The sequence below is a fragment of the Budorcas taxicolor genome, chromosome 2 (genome assembly GCF_023091745.1).
Source record: "Budorcas taxicolor isolate Tak-1 chromosome 2, Takin1.1, whole genome shotgun sequence".
Taxonomy (NCBI): domain Eukaryota; kingdom Metazoa; phylum Chordata; class Mammalia; order Artiodactyla; family Bovidae; genus Budorcas; species Budorcas taxicolor.
This window is the reverse complement of record NC_068911.1, coordinates 157,746,985-157,763,332: the sequence shown is the minus strand read 5'-3', so window position 1 is coordinate 157,763,332 and position 16,348 is coordinate 157,746,985. Positions and strand designations below refer to the sequence as shown.

Here is a 16,348-nt window from a genome sequence, read left to right as displayed (position 1 = left end):
ACTGTATTCTAACGAGTCCTGGTTTGTCTATATCCTTCCTACATTGTCGCTAAGAACTGAAGAGTTGTCAATGTTTAATAAATGGCAAGAAAACCAGGATTACCTTCACCTGTGCACTAATATACAGTGTATTTTTTGCTGATAGAACTTAATATTACATTCTTCACCAAAGGTCAGTTTATGCTAATACCCAAGTCTTTTTCATGAATGCATTGTTAAATCATGTTTCTATATTGTTGTGATTTTTTAAAAATTTATATTAGGATCTTTTCATCTTTGAAGTTTATCTTCAACCTTGTCTGCATGTGGGGACATTGTGGATTCTGGTTATATCCATCTGCTAATTAGTTCTTTTGACTTCATGTCATCTATAGCAATTCTGGCCCTGTGACCTCGTCCCATGTTTCATCTGTGTATGTGTGTAATTTAACAGAGCTAAGAGAGCAATGAGATTAATGCTAAGGTTGTCAGCTCCAGGTTGTCAGCAGAAACATTTTGAAGGTCTTTTCAGATAGCTTTATAAAATTCATTCCATCATTCTATCTCAGGCCCAGATAAAGAGAAACAAAATTATGGTGACCTGATTTGATAGAAGTGATCTATCTATATTGACTCTTCATGGCCACCTTTTCCTTTCCTAAGAGCTGATAAACCATCATGTTAATAGCCACTCTAGAACTTTGCTGGAAATAAATATTAAACAAGATGCTGGAAAGCAGAATGTACCTCATATTCCTTTTATGAATTCTGCAATGCATTTGTGCATCTCAAATCTTCTGGCCCGTCCATGCATCTGCAGAGCCCCTAATGGCAGTTGAGTTCTCTCAATACGATACAAAGTAGTTTCATGGGCTTGAAGTTCAAGTCCTCAAAGCTATTGTTGAGGGCTTCAGTTTCTCCTTTTCAAGGGTCATTTACCTTTTTCAGGCAAAGATCACTGATGCTGAGAAGACAGGAGCAGTATGAAAGATGAATTTTGATATCCATCCATACTTTTCTTCAGTTTTAGGTAGCAGGCCTATCCTTTCCTTATTGATTTTCTTTCCAAATGTAAATTAAAACTATCAATAGTTTGGAAATATACTCAAGTCACTTATGTTGGATGGTGTGTGCTGGGCATAAGAGGAGAATAGAGGGGCATGCAGAAGAGAGAAATAACTTTGGTCATAGGACCTCAGCAAATCTACTTTTTGGTTTAATTGTGGGATAATTGCTTTACAATATTGTGTTGGGCTCTGCCATACATCAACATGAGTCAGCCATAGGTATACATTGGAAAATATGTGAGATTTTGACTGGAAGCATTCAGATGGACTCTAAGTCGGGAAAGTGGCAGGAGCAAAAACATAAACAGGAAACTGCTTAAATATTTAAGAAACAGCTGCTGCTGCTGCTAAGTCGCTTCAGTCGTGTCCGACTCTGTGTGACCACATAGACGGCAGCCCACCAGGCTCCCCCGTCAGGACACTATTAATTTACCTAGTAGGTAAGATAATAAGTGCCTTGCAGACTGCTTCTCATTTGAATAACTTGATGGACTCAGGTTTTTAAAGTTTTCAACTAGAGCTATGATGTAAGTGAATTCATAAAGCTTAACCTGAACGATAGAAAGATAGCAGTTAGAATTCAGTAGTAAGCCATGCTGCTCTAACTAAGACTGCAATGCATGGAAAGGAGAGAAATAGTCCATAATGTAGAGGCAGGTAGAAATGTGAATATGAATTTCCTAAGTGGTAAAGAATCCATCTGTCTGTGCAGGAGATGGAAGAGACACAGGTTCAATCCCTGGGTCAGGAAGATCCCCTAGAGCAGGAAATGGTAACCCACTCCAGTATTCTTGCCTGGGAAATTCCATAGACAGAGGAGCCTGGTGGACTATAGTCCACGGGGTCGCAAAGAATCAGACATGACTGAGCGACTGAGGATACACACTTGAACAGATACATGTATATATAGATATCTATATATATTATATTTGTTCTGTAAAACTATTATTTGTTTTAGAAATTTTCTTTACCTGTCCCCCTTTAGTGCTCTTTCCCAAGGTGTGAAAAGCAGACCAATGAGTGTTTTCAAGATTATTTTTGGTAGTTTCGCACACAGCTTTAAATAACATTGAATCACACTATAGAAAGTTATTTTCTTTTTAGTTCTTTATCAATACTTCTGGTTACATTGAGGATAAAAATCTCAGTTTAGTGTTGGTTTCCTTACCACCTGCCTAATAGTTGCTAATCTCTCACTTTTTGCAAAGAGAGAGTGGGTTTGGACTTAAACTTTGGGAGGCAATGGTATTGAACCGGAACTGAACAGCAACATTTCTTTAATTTTGCCCTCATTGTTTAAAATTACCTTATTCTGTTTTTGGAAGCTGATACTATTCTGTTGATGGTCAATTTAAAATAAGTTTATGAAAAGAAATTAAATCATTGCTTCAAATGATTGTGTTAGGTGTATAGCAGGTAATTCAGTGATTTGGCAAAAATAAAAATGATGTTACATGTGTGACTAATATTCAATCAGCCATGCTCTAGTATAGTACAGAGGTGAGAGTTGGACCAGAAAGAAGACTGAGTGCTGAAGAATTGATGCTTTTGAACTGTGGTGTTGGAGAAGACTCTTGAGAGTCCCTTGGACAGCAAGGAGATCCAACCAGTCCATCCTAAAGGAGATCAATCCTGAATATTTATTGGAAGGGTTGATGCTGGAGCTGAAGCTTCAATATTTTGCCCACCTGATGAGAAGAGCTGACTCATGGGAAGAGACCTTGATGCTGGGAAAGATTGAGGGCAAGAGGAGAAGGGGGCGACAGAGGATGAGATAGTTGGATGGCATCACCGACTCAATGGACATGGGTTTGAACAAACTCAGGGAGATAATGAAGGACAGGGAAGCCTGGCGTGCTGCAGTCCGTGAGGTGGCAAAGAGTTGGCCATGACTCAGCGACTAAAAAGCAGCAATGCTCTAGTAAATGCCCAGTTGGAATTGCCAGAACTTTACATGTTTTAAAGATATTTTTATCTCCCCTAAATTCACCAATTATTGAAATCATGTTCTTGTGTCCCTGTTAGTTGGCCTAGTGGCCTTTGGAGAATGGAACGGAGTTAGATGTCCTCCTTGTGGGGGGACAGCACTGGCATCCTGTTCTCCTTGAATCATAAAATCACTGATTTGACTCCTTGAGATGCGTCATTATTTTGTGGTGCTGGACTCCTTTCAGTTCGGTTCAGTCGCTCAGTCATGTCTGACTCTTTGCAACCCCATGGACTGCAGGACGCCAGGATTCCCTGCCCATCACTGACTCCAGGGAAAGGACTCCTTTGGTGTAAGGTAATAAAAACTCTATCTCTGGCAAAAAGGTTTTATCCTAAAGAGAACATGAGGTCCCTGTTTCTCAATTCACTTCCGAATTGATTCTAATACATCTAATGACCTCTTTTCCAAAATTAGTTTCATGAAGGGCTTGATTGATTTCAGGCTCTTTATAGATTTAATTTAATGTTCCTCCTCCATTGTATCATGGCCCAGCATGAGTAAAGATGGTGCGTATGATTAGAGAAACAAAGCAAGTCCAAGGCTGCTCCTTTGGGGGTCAAGCGTAGAGCAGCTTTTATCCCTGACTCTAAAGCAGGGCGATATGTGGACTGAATGGCTGACGGGCAGACCCTAATGGCTCTTTTAATGCAAACAATTGATTCTGGAGGCAGGAAGCTTCTGGAAGGGCTGCTCTGAAACTCTGCATCAGCACACTCTTGGCATTCTTGGTTTTTTCTTAGGAAAATAAATGCTCTCTAGACTGTTAAACCAGGCCTGTGGCTTTATGCCGAAAGCCTAGATTTTGAGTTGGAAAGATGAGTTCAAGCATGGCTTTGTTTTTTGTGAGTTTGCAAGTGCTCAGTCATGTCCAACTCTTTGCAACCCCATGGATTGTAAGCTCCTCTGCCCATAGAATTTTCTAGGCAAGAATACTGGAGTGGGTTGCCATTTCCTACTCCATGGGATATTCCTGACCCAGGGATCAAACTTGAGTCTCTTGTGTCTCTTGCGTTAGCAGGTGGTTTCTTTACTACTGCACCAAGCCTACCATAACCAATTACCACAAATGGGCAACTTACATTTACAACAACAGGAATTTTTTACAGGCCAGAAGTGGTCAGTGAATCTACTAGTCAGCAAGTCTGCACTCTTCTCGAGGTTCTTTGGGCAAATCTTTCCTGTGTCTTCCAGTTTTTGGTGACTCCAGGCCTTTCTTGGCTTGTGACTGCAAACTCCAACCCCTGATCCTTCTTCACATTGCTGTCTCTTCTTTCTGTGTCTTCCCCTCTTCTGTCTTTTATAAGGACACCTATCAGTAGGTTTTTAATATGCTGTTTAGGTTTATCATAACTTTCTTTCCAAGGGGCAAGCATCTTTTAATTTCATGGCTGCAGTAATTTTGGAGTCCAAGAAAATAAAATCTGCTCCTTGCTTCTTGAAAGGAAAGTTATGATAAACCTAGACAGCGTATTAAAAACCAAATATGTCACTTTGCCAATAAAGGTCCATATAGTTAAAGCTTTGGTTTTTCCAGTAGTCATGTATGAATGTGAGAGTTGGATCATAAAGAAGGCTGAGCACTGAAGAATGGATGTTTTTGAATTGTGATGCTAGAGAAGACTCTTGAGAGTCCCTTGGACTGCGAGGAGATCAAACCAATGAATCCTAAAGGAAATCATCCCTGAATATTCATTGGAAGGACTGATACTAAAGATGAAGCTCCAACACTTTGGCCATCTGATGAGAAGAACTAACTCATTGGAAGACCCTGATGTTGGGAAAGATTGAAGGCAAAAGGAGAGGGAGATGGCAGAGAATGAGATTGTTAGATAGCATCACTGACTCAATGGAGATGAACTTGAGCAAACTCCATCAGATAGTGAAAGACAGGGAAGCTTGGTGTGCTGCAGTGCATAGAATTGCAAAGAGTTGGACATGACTTAGCAACTGAACAACAGTCAGTGGGTTTAGGGCCCATTCAGATAATCCAAGATTATCTCATCTTAAACCTTAATTTAATTATATCTGCAAAGAACTTTTTCCCAGAAAAAGGTTGTATCTGCCAGTTTCAGGGATTAGGATGTAGAGATATCTTTTTAAGAGCCACATTTAACCCACTATAAGAGATAATCATATGCTTACATCACAGATTAAATAAGAAAATGCTGAGGAAATAGGACATGTTCAAGAAATGTTAGTCATCACCAGCTTTAGGATTATCAAATAGCTTCTTGGATTTGTCATTCTAATATTTACTTTTGGTAAGCTAGCTGAACTTAGGGGCTTACCTGGTGGCTTAGATGGTAAAGAATTTGCCTGCAATGCAGAAGACCTGTGTTTGATCCCTGGGTAGGGAAGATCCCCTGGAGAAGGGAATGGCAACCCACTCCAATATTCTTACCTGGAGAATTCCATGGACAGAGGAGCCTGGCAAGCTACAGTCCATGGGATTGCAAAAAGTCAGTCAGGAACAATGACTCAGTTCAGTTCAGTCACTCAGTCATGTCCAACTCTTTGCAACCCCATGAACCGCAGCACACCAGGCCTCCCTGTCCACTATCAACTCCAAGAGTCCACTCAAACCCATGTCCATCAAGTCGATGATGCCATCCAACCGTCTCATCCTCTGTCATCCCCTTCTCCTCCTGCCCTCAATCTTTCCCAGCATCAGAGTCTTTTCCAATGAGTCAGCTCTTCACATCAGCTGGCTAACACACAGAAATAACTGAACTTAATGGCGGGCTTGGTAACGATTAAACCTGAGGGATAGGTATAAGACTCTAGTTGCCTTTGAACATTTCGTGGGAGAAAACATGGCTTCTGTTCCCAAAATGACTTGGAAGTCATTAACCTTATATTATCAGGTTAAATACACATGATGGAACTTTAAAGAGACACTATTTCTTGTAGTTTTAGCAGACAAGGAAGCTCATTAGGGATTAGGGATACACATGAAATACCAACTCCATTAAATCTGGAACAAGAACTGCTTTTAGATAAAGCCTTTTATTTGAAACTAAAATAAGTGGAGAGTATCTCTGTGCTTTGAATATATACTTTTTTGAACAAAAGATTCATTTGATTAAATGCGAAGTCAACGAAATCAGTAAAGCGTGACTTCAGGATTGTGTGTCTTTCCTCTGATTCTAATTGAGGGTGTTGTACCTCTAGAGATAATTCTGTTGTGAAGATCCATTTTCTGGTGGAATGGTGGAACAAAGATCCACCTTGCACCCTCAGGGAGCTCAAAATCTCCTTGAGGGAATTAACTCCAAACTCCAACTCTAAACTATAATTGTGACCTCCTGAAATTCTTTTCCATTATTAATTAGAAATGGCATTTGTAACGTTACATAAATTTTTTCCCTGATCGTTCATCAGTTCTTACCTGCGCATCCCACCCCAGCAGCACTGATAACGGTTTGTACCAATTCTTCAGTGTGTTCCCGACATCTCACAACACTCTGGACCGCTCCTGGAAGCTGTGGGTAATGAGATGCTCTCCACTGGTTCCTTTCCGTCTACATTTGTGGGGTATCTGTCTGTCCGCCTGAGCCCACGATCAGCTCCTTGAAGCATGATCCAGCTATTGTCACACCGTGATAAGTAGTCACAGAAACACTTTCTCTATCTCAGTCTACTCGCCAGTTAAAGAGAGCTGAACAGTTGACCAAAAGTCAGCCACTAAAACCAGAGAAATAAATGGAAGTGGTTCTTTTTCACGTGTCAATAAAGAGCCCTAAGCAGAAGCAGATTTATTTCTGAGTTAAGTCACTGAGAAAGATTTATGTTCTTGTTACTGTTGTTATTGCATTTCCTGGCGAATGCTCGCTTTTATTCATCATGCCACTTAAGGATGAGACCTGAAGAGATGATACAACGATGAAATGATACTGAGGATGACTTACAAACCAGTAACGGCAGAGGATATTTGCACTTGAAGCCTCTTCTCACAATGGACACCAGGGGGCAGTGCTCATATTAAGAGATTTCTGCCTCAGGCAGGAAGTCAATCCATCTGCATAAGTGCCCTGCCTCCATGAGGGGCACAGCCGTTCTCCTTTGAAACTCCTTTCCTCACTTTACTTTCCAAACATCATTTATTCATTCATCCTTAATGAGGCTCAAATCTTTTAGTCTCTAAGAAACCACATTAACTCTCCTGGCCAAATTAACTACCGCCTCTCATCTTCCAGACTTCCCTGATGGCTCAGTTGGTAAAGAATCCACCTGCAATGCAGGAGATCTAGGTTCGATTCCTGGGTTGAGAAGATCCTCTGGAGAAGGGAATGGCTACCCACTCCAGGATTCTGGCCTGGAGAATTCCATGGACAGAGGAGCCTGGCAGACTACACAGTCCATGAGGTCACAAAGGGTCGGACACGACTGAGCGATTTTCATTTCACTTCACTTCACTCTCATCTTTCATAGTACTTTGAATAAAACTGGTCTTTAGGCTCTCTGTTGTATACAGTTGCATACCTCTGGTAAGCCCCACCACGGGTACCAACATCCCCAGCACCTGCTTTTGCCTCCTGTATACCTGTTGCCAAATGCACATACCTTGAAAGATTGTCAAAACTACTATTACTTGTACTGTTATCAGCTAACTAGCAACTTTAAAGCTAATCATTTAAAAATGTTGATAAGATACCACTAACCCGTAATAATCTCTGGCTTCCCACTGTTACTAGAAAGCAGCACTAAACCAGTTCAGCAGGTTAATTCCTTTAGTGCCAAATTAACACCTCACTTTCTAGTAATTGTTTTTCTTTTGAGGAATAGCTAGAACACTGTTCTGAAGCCCTTCTCCTCAAAGAGAAGTCAGAGAGGCTGTGATGGGTACATGGACTCACCATTCCAGTCCCTACATCCTGCCCCTCTCTTGGCAAAGATACCCTCCAGATGTTGTAAATATGTTGAAATTCTCTTGGCCTCCTAGCCGGATTGGTGTTATTACTTTCCATGAGCTGTGGACAGGAAGTGCTCAAAACAAAGCAGTTGAAATGTGGAATAGGCTGCTCTAAGATATGTTTATTTCTTTTTTAAGTGGAGAAGGGGAAAGAAGGACTGCTAGGCAATGGGGATGAAGTTCAATTCTGTCAGATTTGCTGCACTACATTGTGTCCATAAGTGACCATCCTATACTACCGTACACTTAAGCATCCATTAGAGGGGTAGGTCTCATGTTGGCTGTTCCTATCAGAAAAAGGAAAGACAAAAGAGAAGAGTAGTTAAGTGGGTTGTTTCTTTCCCTATTAAAGCATTTACCTTTTGGTCTTCCATACATGGAAAGTACAATTCCATTAATGACTGTAATAAACAGAATGTATATTTTCAAACGCTAAGAGTTGCCCAGAGGTCATGATTATTTCCTTGTGTTTTTAGAAGCCAGATACACAAATGGTTAGGAACTGCAGCAATGAGACTGAAGGGTGACCTGTAAAGCTAGTTACTCTGTGTGTGTGTGTGTGTGTGTGTGTGTGTGTCTGTGTGTGTCTGTGTGTCTGTGTATCAGTTTCTTGGGGCCAGCTGTATTTTTGTATAGAAGGTGTGTGATGTGAAAAGCCACATGCTCTTACTCTTTGATAGTCTATAGTTTTCGAATTTAAGGTCACTTGTCAATTTAACAATGACTGGATCAGTGCCTTGTAACACCAAGCAGGATGTGTTCTGAAGAACCATCAGGGGGAACCTGTTACATCACACATAATAAAGCTTTCGGTCTACTGCTGAGCTTTCCCAAGCACTTGGCATTCAATAGAATGAGTTCTAACATTTACTGCTATGTATTGTCAGGTTATAATTCTCAGGTTGGAGACCTAGGAGAAGTTGCTTCTTTGGACTTAATTTTTCTCCTCTGAAATTTTGGACAGTGCACCAGACGGTGCTCATTTTAGGATAAAGAACCCATCCGTTCTCTACATCTGCATCTCCTTTCTTACCCTGCAAATAGGTTCATCAATATCATTTTACTAGATTCCATATATATGTGTTGTTTATCTCTTTGTGACTTCCTTCACTATGTATAACAGGCTCTTGATTCGTCCTGCTCACTAGAACTGACTTGAATTCATGCTTTTTGTGGCTGAGTAACATTCCATTGTATATATGTACCATATCTTCTTTATCCATTCATCAGTCGATGAGAGAGTGGGATGAATGGAGAAAGTAGCATCAACATACATACCCTATCGCCTGTAAGATGGCTAGCTGGTGAGAAGTTTCTGTGTAACATAGGGAGCCCAGTCTGGTGCTCTCTGATGACTTAGAGGGATAAGATGGGGGAGGGGAGGGAGGCCATCGAGGGAAGGGAAGTACGTATAATTATGGCTGATTTGCATTGTTGTATGGCAGAAACCAACACAGCATTGTAAAAATATATTTTAATTAAAAAAATTAAAAATAATCCATTCAAAAATACCATTGTGGTATTTATGGGTAAGCTTTTACTAATAGGACATTGTATTTTATTTGAGATTGACACCAGAATGTAATCCCCAAGGGGCAAGAGTTCTTGTCTCCATGTTCACTGCCCTAGCTTGAGACAGTGCCTGGCAGAGGCTGACCTTCAGTAAATATTCATTAAATGGAGATTTCTTCTTTCCCTTTCCACCCCCCTCCCTTCCTTCCTTTCCTCTTTCCAAGATTATTAAGAAGGAAAGGACGGAAGGAGGAAGGAAGGTTGACATATTAACACCTCATTAAGCTGAACCTGCTCCCTGGGGTAACATGCAGAAGCAGCCTTGGAAGTTTGCACATGAAATTTCGTACTATGGGTGATATTTCAAGAGCAACACTTTTGTAAGAGAAAAAAGTACATTGCAGGATGTCAGCCGTCTTTTTTCCATCTAGAAATCACTGGCAGAGGTTATTGATGACCCTTCGGTTAAGAGGAAGAAGTCAGTGAAGTGAGTGTCAGGGTGTTAAGAGTGGATGGGAGAAGAGGAAGGAAAAAAATAGGGCCTTTAGATGATGCTTTCTAGTTGTTTGCCTGGAAGGGAAGGTTAGAGAGTTCAGGAGCCATAGAAATTTCAGGGTTGAAAAGATGTTATTTTTGTCTGTATGATGTGTGGAAGAAGCTTTTATGCTGCTGAGGGGAAGGAGCCAGCAGAAGGGAGAGGAGTGATAGATGGAGCAAGATGCTGAAATTGATGAGTGCACAGAGATGGGTCATTGCTTCTGACACTGAGGACGATGTAAGGAGGATGTAAGTAAATATTTACAAAGAAAAACAATAATACAAAAAAAACACCAAGGTGCTGAGCCAAGTAAAACCAGATGCTTCCAAGTGATTTTAGTAAGTTCATTTGCCGCTTATTCATTCATATTCATTCATCTACTCGTGCTGACTCACAGACAAGCAGCAAGAGAAGCAAAATTTTAAGAAAAAGATGGAAAACATGTAACTCATGTAACAGTTATTGGGAATTGGAAATAGATTGCTATATTTTGTTTGTTTTTTTTTTAGATTGCCATTTTTAAATCATCTATGTCTGGCTCTGGGCTTCCCTGGTGGCTCAATGGTTAAGACTGCCTGCAGTGCAGGAGATATGGGTTCCTTCCCTGAGTCGGGAAGATCCCACAGAGAAGGGAATGGCAATCCACTCTAGTATTCTTGCCTGGGAAATCCCATGGACAGAGGAGTCTGGCAGGCTACAGTACACAGGGTCCAAAGAGTCAGACATGATTGAGGAACTAAACAGGCCCACACAATGACTGGCTCTTAGAATACCATGAGATTGCAAGTGATAAGAACTAGACCTGGGGGGTGGCACAAGGAATTGAAACAAGGAATCTCACAAGTCTCTGGGAGATCTGAGGTCATATACCTTCACAGATTTTGGAACCTATACTGGAGAAAACACAGACGGGAGAAAACACAGATGGGAGACAGCCAGAGAGACACGTATTCGTTCCATGGAATGCTGTCTGTATCCCCAGCGCCACACAGCCACATCGTGCTCCTCTTCTGGAGCCCCCTGGGTTCTCCACTCTCTTCTGGACACCAGTCTTCCCTCTGGGAATCTGTCTCCAGATTTAACATCCTCTCCGTGGCTTTGGGCCACATTGCATGTCTGGTAATGACTCTCTTTCCAGATTCTACTCTGGTCCTCCTTGGCTTGCTGGGAGCTCTGGACTTCAGTTCTTGTGCTCACCATTCCTGAGATGAGCCCCCTGTGTCAGCAAGCCTGGGTTTCACATATATTCCCAGCATGTGCTGTTCTCTGACCCTTCTCCTCCACCAGCTGTGCTTACGAGCTGGGCTTGTTGCCTATTGCGTGTGCATGGCCATGAAGAAGGAGGCAACAAAGATTACTCTAAAGTCTAAAGAACAATGGTGCAGCCATTAAAACCAACAGACAACTACTGTATATAAAAGAGATGATCAACAAGGACCTACTGTATAGCGCAAGGAACTCTACTCAACAGTCTATAATAACTTATATGAAAAAGAATGGATAGAAGTATATGCATCACTGAATCACCTTACTGTACACCTGAAACCAACACAACTTTGTAAATCAATTATACTCCAATATAAAAGAAAAATTAAATAAAAACACGCAGAACAGGACAGTTGCAAGGCAGAGCTGACTCAGAAACAAGGCACAAAAGCAATGTTGAACTTGGCAGGAAGCAGAATATCTAAATGGAAATGGGGAAATAGCCCTTCACGGGGGGTGGAGTAGATTTTGAAATCAGAAGTGAGGATTTAGGGATCCCAGGTTAGAGGAAACCAAGTTCTCAAGAGGCCACATGAACACTGAGTTGGAACTCTTTCCTCTCCTTCCTCTGCCCCTAACCTCAGTCACCATGATTAGTGAAGCTTCAGATCTTGCTTCTATCCCTCCTCCATCTAATGTCTGGGGCTCCCATTCCCTCCCAGTCTGGAATTTAATCTCCTTCCTAGCCAGCCACCTCCATGCAGAACCAAGTTCCATAGCTGCTCAGCACTTCTTATCATATTCAAATTAGATCCCTTGACCCTTAAGTCCTGCTCATGTTGCTAACATTTATTGACACCGTTATACCGAATACCTGCCTAAATGATTTCACATGGATCACCTATTTTGATTTTTTCACCTTATTTGACTTTCATAGCAACCATGTGTTGTGCTATGCTGTGCTGTGCTTAGCTGCTCAGCCATGTCCAACTCTTTGTGACCCCCATGAACTATAGCCTGCCAGACTCCTCTGTCCATGGAGATTCTCCAGACAAGAATACTGGAGTGGGTTGCCATGCCCTCCTCCAGGGGATCTTCCCAACCCAGGAATCGATCCAGGGTCTCCTGCATTGCAGGCAGATTCTTCACCAGCTGAGCTACCGGAGAAGCTCCATAGCAACCATACCTGGTAGAAATTACTACCAAGGTGACCATGCATCCAATTTTGTCTCTGCATAGTCCCTATTTATGCCTAATATTCTGGTGTCTTTATTAATAGCACCTCTAGAAGGGTCCTGGTTTGGACCAGCAATTGTATGGTCATTGTAACTGTTACCACGCTTCCTTTCCTCAGTTTACAGATGACACCTAGAGACGTGAAGTCTCTTATCCATCATCACATCTCATCACATTGCTGATCCATGGCTGAGCCAGGACTTGGACTCTGGCATCGGACCCCACAGAGACAGCCTGTAAACCACTGTATTCTGATTCATGTTTGTGTGTGTATGTGTGCTGGGTAGCTTCAGTCATGTCCAACTCTTTGCAACCTCATAGACTGTAGCCCCTCCCAGGCAAGAATACTGTAGTGGGTTGCCATACCCTCCTCCAGGGGATCTTCCCAAATCAGAGATCGAACCCTTGCCTCCTGCGGCTCCTGCATTGCAGGTGAATTCTTTCCTACTGAGCCACCAGTGAAGCCCCTGATTCATTTTTACTAATTCCTTTTGACGGATGACTGGTCTTTAGGATTTCTTTTGCTGCTGATTTAGTTCCAATATTCTGTGTCATACCAAGCAGCTTAGCCTTTCACTCCCTTTCCCCACGACTGGTGACCACCATGTCCCACTGCAATCTGACCCTCAGATATAGGGTGAGCTTTTCCCACTTGGGGCTGAAATGGAGAGGAGCAAGATGGGGTGCTTACTGGAAGCTGTAGGAGACTTAAGAGAAATTTATTTTTAGGGATGTAAGATGTGAGCAATTTGGCTCAAAAGACCTGAGCAAGAATTTTATTGAAAGAGAAATGGTTAAGCCAAGTAATGTCCCAGGCTTTTATTTTGGACAGCTTGCCCATTGAACTCAAATTATCCCACAATCAATGCCAATGAAGCAAATAGTATCAGTTACAATACAGTCTAAAAGGCCTAAGAACAGCTATGCTGCATACAAGTACAGCTCATCTAAACAGACTTGGTTTTTGTTAAAATTGAATTTTGAAAGTCAGTTGTGGTCTTTTCATGCAAAAGCAAGTTGATGGCCATGGGTGTGAGCAATGCATACTTAAAAACCTTCCCTTGCATACAACACCTTTTTCTCAAAAAACAAAAACAAAACCCAAAAGTAAAAAATACATCCATGGTCACTTTCCACATCCTGAAAACAGTGCACGTACTAAGATTCACACAGTTAACCAGGTTTTCATCACCAGTGTGCCAACATCCACTTCCTGTCATAACTGAAAGTAGCTTGCCAAGGGCCCTTCTGATCACACACCATCTCGTCCAGACTTTGTCACAGGTGTGGGGCTCTGCCTTTTTGTGGAAATAGGTAGAAATCTGAAACCATAGCTTAACATCAGTAGCAGGTGGTGTGATCCTGTGTCACTGTTCAGAACACTTGTTGACATTTCACATATGTACTTTTATACAGATTATCTCACTTAATTTTCACAACAGTCCTCTGAGGTGAGTCTGAAAGCAAAGAAGAGTTATGTGACTTGCGGAAGAGGACCAAGCTGGTGAGACCCACACCTGACTTCCCAAACCATTGCCAGCGGTTGGCAGAGTCCTCCTTGTGTGTATCCATGTGCTGCCCTGACTCTTTGTGACCCCTGACTGTAGCCCGCCAGGCTCCTCTGTCCTTGGGATTCCCCAGGCAAGAATACTGGAGTGGGTTGCCATTTCCTCCTCCAGGGGATCTTCCCAATCCCTTCCCAGATAGGGATTGAACCCATGCCTCTTGCATCTCCTGCACTGGCAGAAGAATTCTTCACCACTGCGCCACCTGGGCAGCCCAAGTCCTCCAAACCCAGCACATACACTAGGCAATACAGAAGCTGTCTATAAGGTTAAACTTGCTTCTCAAGCTTATATCCTCCTTAACTCCTTCAGAGGTGGTCAGAAGATAAATTGCTAGGCTATTCCTGTCCAAATGAATTCAATATATTAAGTGGATTACAAAGTGATCTGAAGTGCTGTGTCCTTATCCTTAAATGTGTAGTGACTGTTGTTTTTCAGTTGCTAAGTCATGTACGACTCTTTGCGACCCATGGACTGCAGCATGCCAGGCTTTCCTGTCCTTCCCTATCTCCCAAGGTTTGCTCAAGTTCATGTCCGTAGAGTCGGTGATGCTATCCAACCATCTCATCCTCTGTCTTCCTCTTCTCCTCAGGATCTTTTCCAGTGAGTCAGCTCTTCGCATCAGGTGGCCAAAGTATCAGAGCTTCAGCTTCAGCATTAGTCCTTTCAATGAACATTCAGGGTTGATTTCTTTTAGAGTTGACTGGCTTGCTCTCTTTGCAGTAGAGGGGACCCTCGAGAGTCTTCTCCAGCACCACAGTTAGAAAGCATCAACTCTTTGGTGCTCTGCCTTCTTTATGGTCTAACTCTCACATCTGTACATGACTACTGGAAAAACCATAACTTTGACTATAGGGACCTTTGTTGACAAAATGATGTCTTTGCTTTTTAATATTCTGTCTAGGTTTGTCATAGCTTTTCTTTCAAGGAGCAAGCATCTTTTAATTTCACGGCATGCAGCCATGATGTATGGCTGCAGTCACTATCTGCAGTAATCTCCAAGTGCAGGAAAAGAGAATCTGTCACTGCCTCTACCTTCTCCCTATCTATCTGCCATGAAGTGATGGGATCGGATGCCAGGATCTTACTTTTTTGAATGTTGAGTTTTAAGCCAAGCTTTCACTCTCCTCTTTGTGTAGTGATAGACTGCTTTAAAAGGCAAAATATGTTCATAGGAAATTCCTTCTCTTATCCCCCCCACGTTGGGTACAGATTAGATCTTTATTAAGATTTGTGCTAAAATATTTGGCATTGGTTTTGAGGAATGGAATAGCATCATATCCTGATGATACTTATATTCCTAAAGACCTAGGGGCACTTGCAGTTGAATTTTGGGAAATTTCATCATGTACGACCATACTTACAGATTTTCAGAAGTAGAAGCTCACCAGTGTGGAGGTTGGGATCTCAGCCCCAAGTTATCCAGCCACCCTGAGAAAAATCATTGGCACTGCAGCTTGACCACGTGCTGAGCTGCTTCCAGGTCCAAGAAGGCATGTATAGTCTAGGCTGATAGGAAACCTGCCACAAGTTGGTCAGGGCTTCTGTAGCCCCTCCCTCAGTGCAAAACAGGGCTCCTGTGTCCTTCTTAGCTAGGGGTCAGAGTAGGCGAAGGGAAGAGAATTCAGTTCCCTGAAATCTGAGTCTTCCTCCTGTTCCTTTCTGCTCCTAAATAGAAAACAGGATGACCATACTTTGCCTAAAGGGTAAACATGAACATCCTGTGTTCTGCCTTGCATTCTTCTCTTCTAAAACACTGAGAGCGCAGAGATTTCTTCTCCTAGAGAAGGTTTTCTGCTTCTGCATGACTGCTACCATCGCCCAGTAGGGAGAGGCGTGACTGCCTCACTGGGTGTATGTAGCTATCAACTCTGAAAGTCCCTGAACACAGCTTCTCTATTTATTGGATCCTTACTCCATTCTAGGAGCAGTGTTAAGTGCTTCATTTGGATTATCTCATTTACTCCTTCTCATCCTCCCCAGCTGGCACTAGTGGCAAAGAACCTGCCTTGCCAAGGCAGGAGACATAACAAACACAGGTTCAATCCCTGGGTCCAGTTGATTCCCTGGAGGAGGGCGTGGCAATCGACTCCAGTGTTCCTGCTTGGAGAATTCCATGGACAGAGGAGCCTCTTGGTGGTCTACAGTCCACAGGGTCGCAAAAAGTCAGACAGGACTAAAGTGACTTTGCACATACGCACACATCTTATTGGGTAGGGATAAAAAACTATCATCAGTCCCATTTCACTGAAATGGAAGCGAAGTTCAAAAGGTTGTTTTTGGGGTCAGTAATCCAGGTAGTGACAAACTCAGGTGTATGGTACACCAAAACGATCATACCAT

General features: G+C 42.3%; 1 protein-coding gene across 1 annotated transcript in view; it reads left to right on the top strand.

Annotated features, from left to right (window-relative positions):
* DOCK10 (dedicator of cytokinesis 10) overlaps positions 1–16,348 on the top strand; it is a 306,412-nt gene that overhangs the window by 41,920 nt on the left and 248,144 nt on the right. The window lies entirely within an intron of this gene.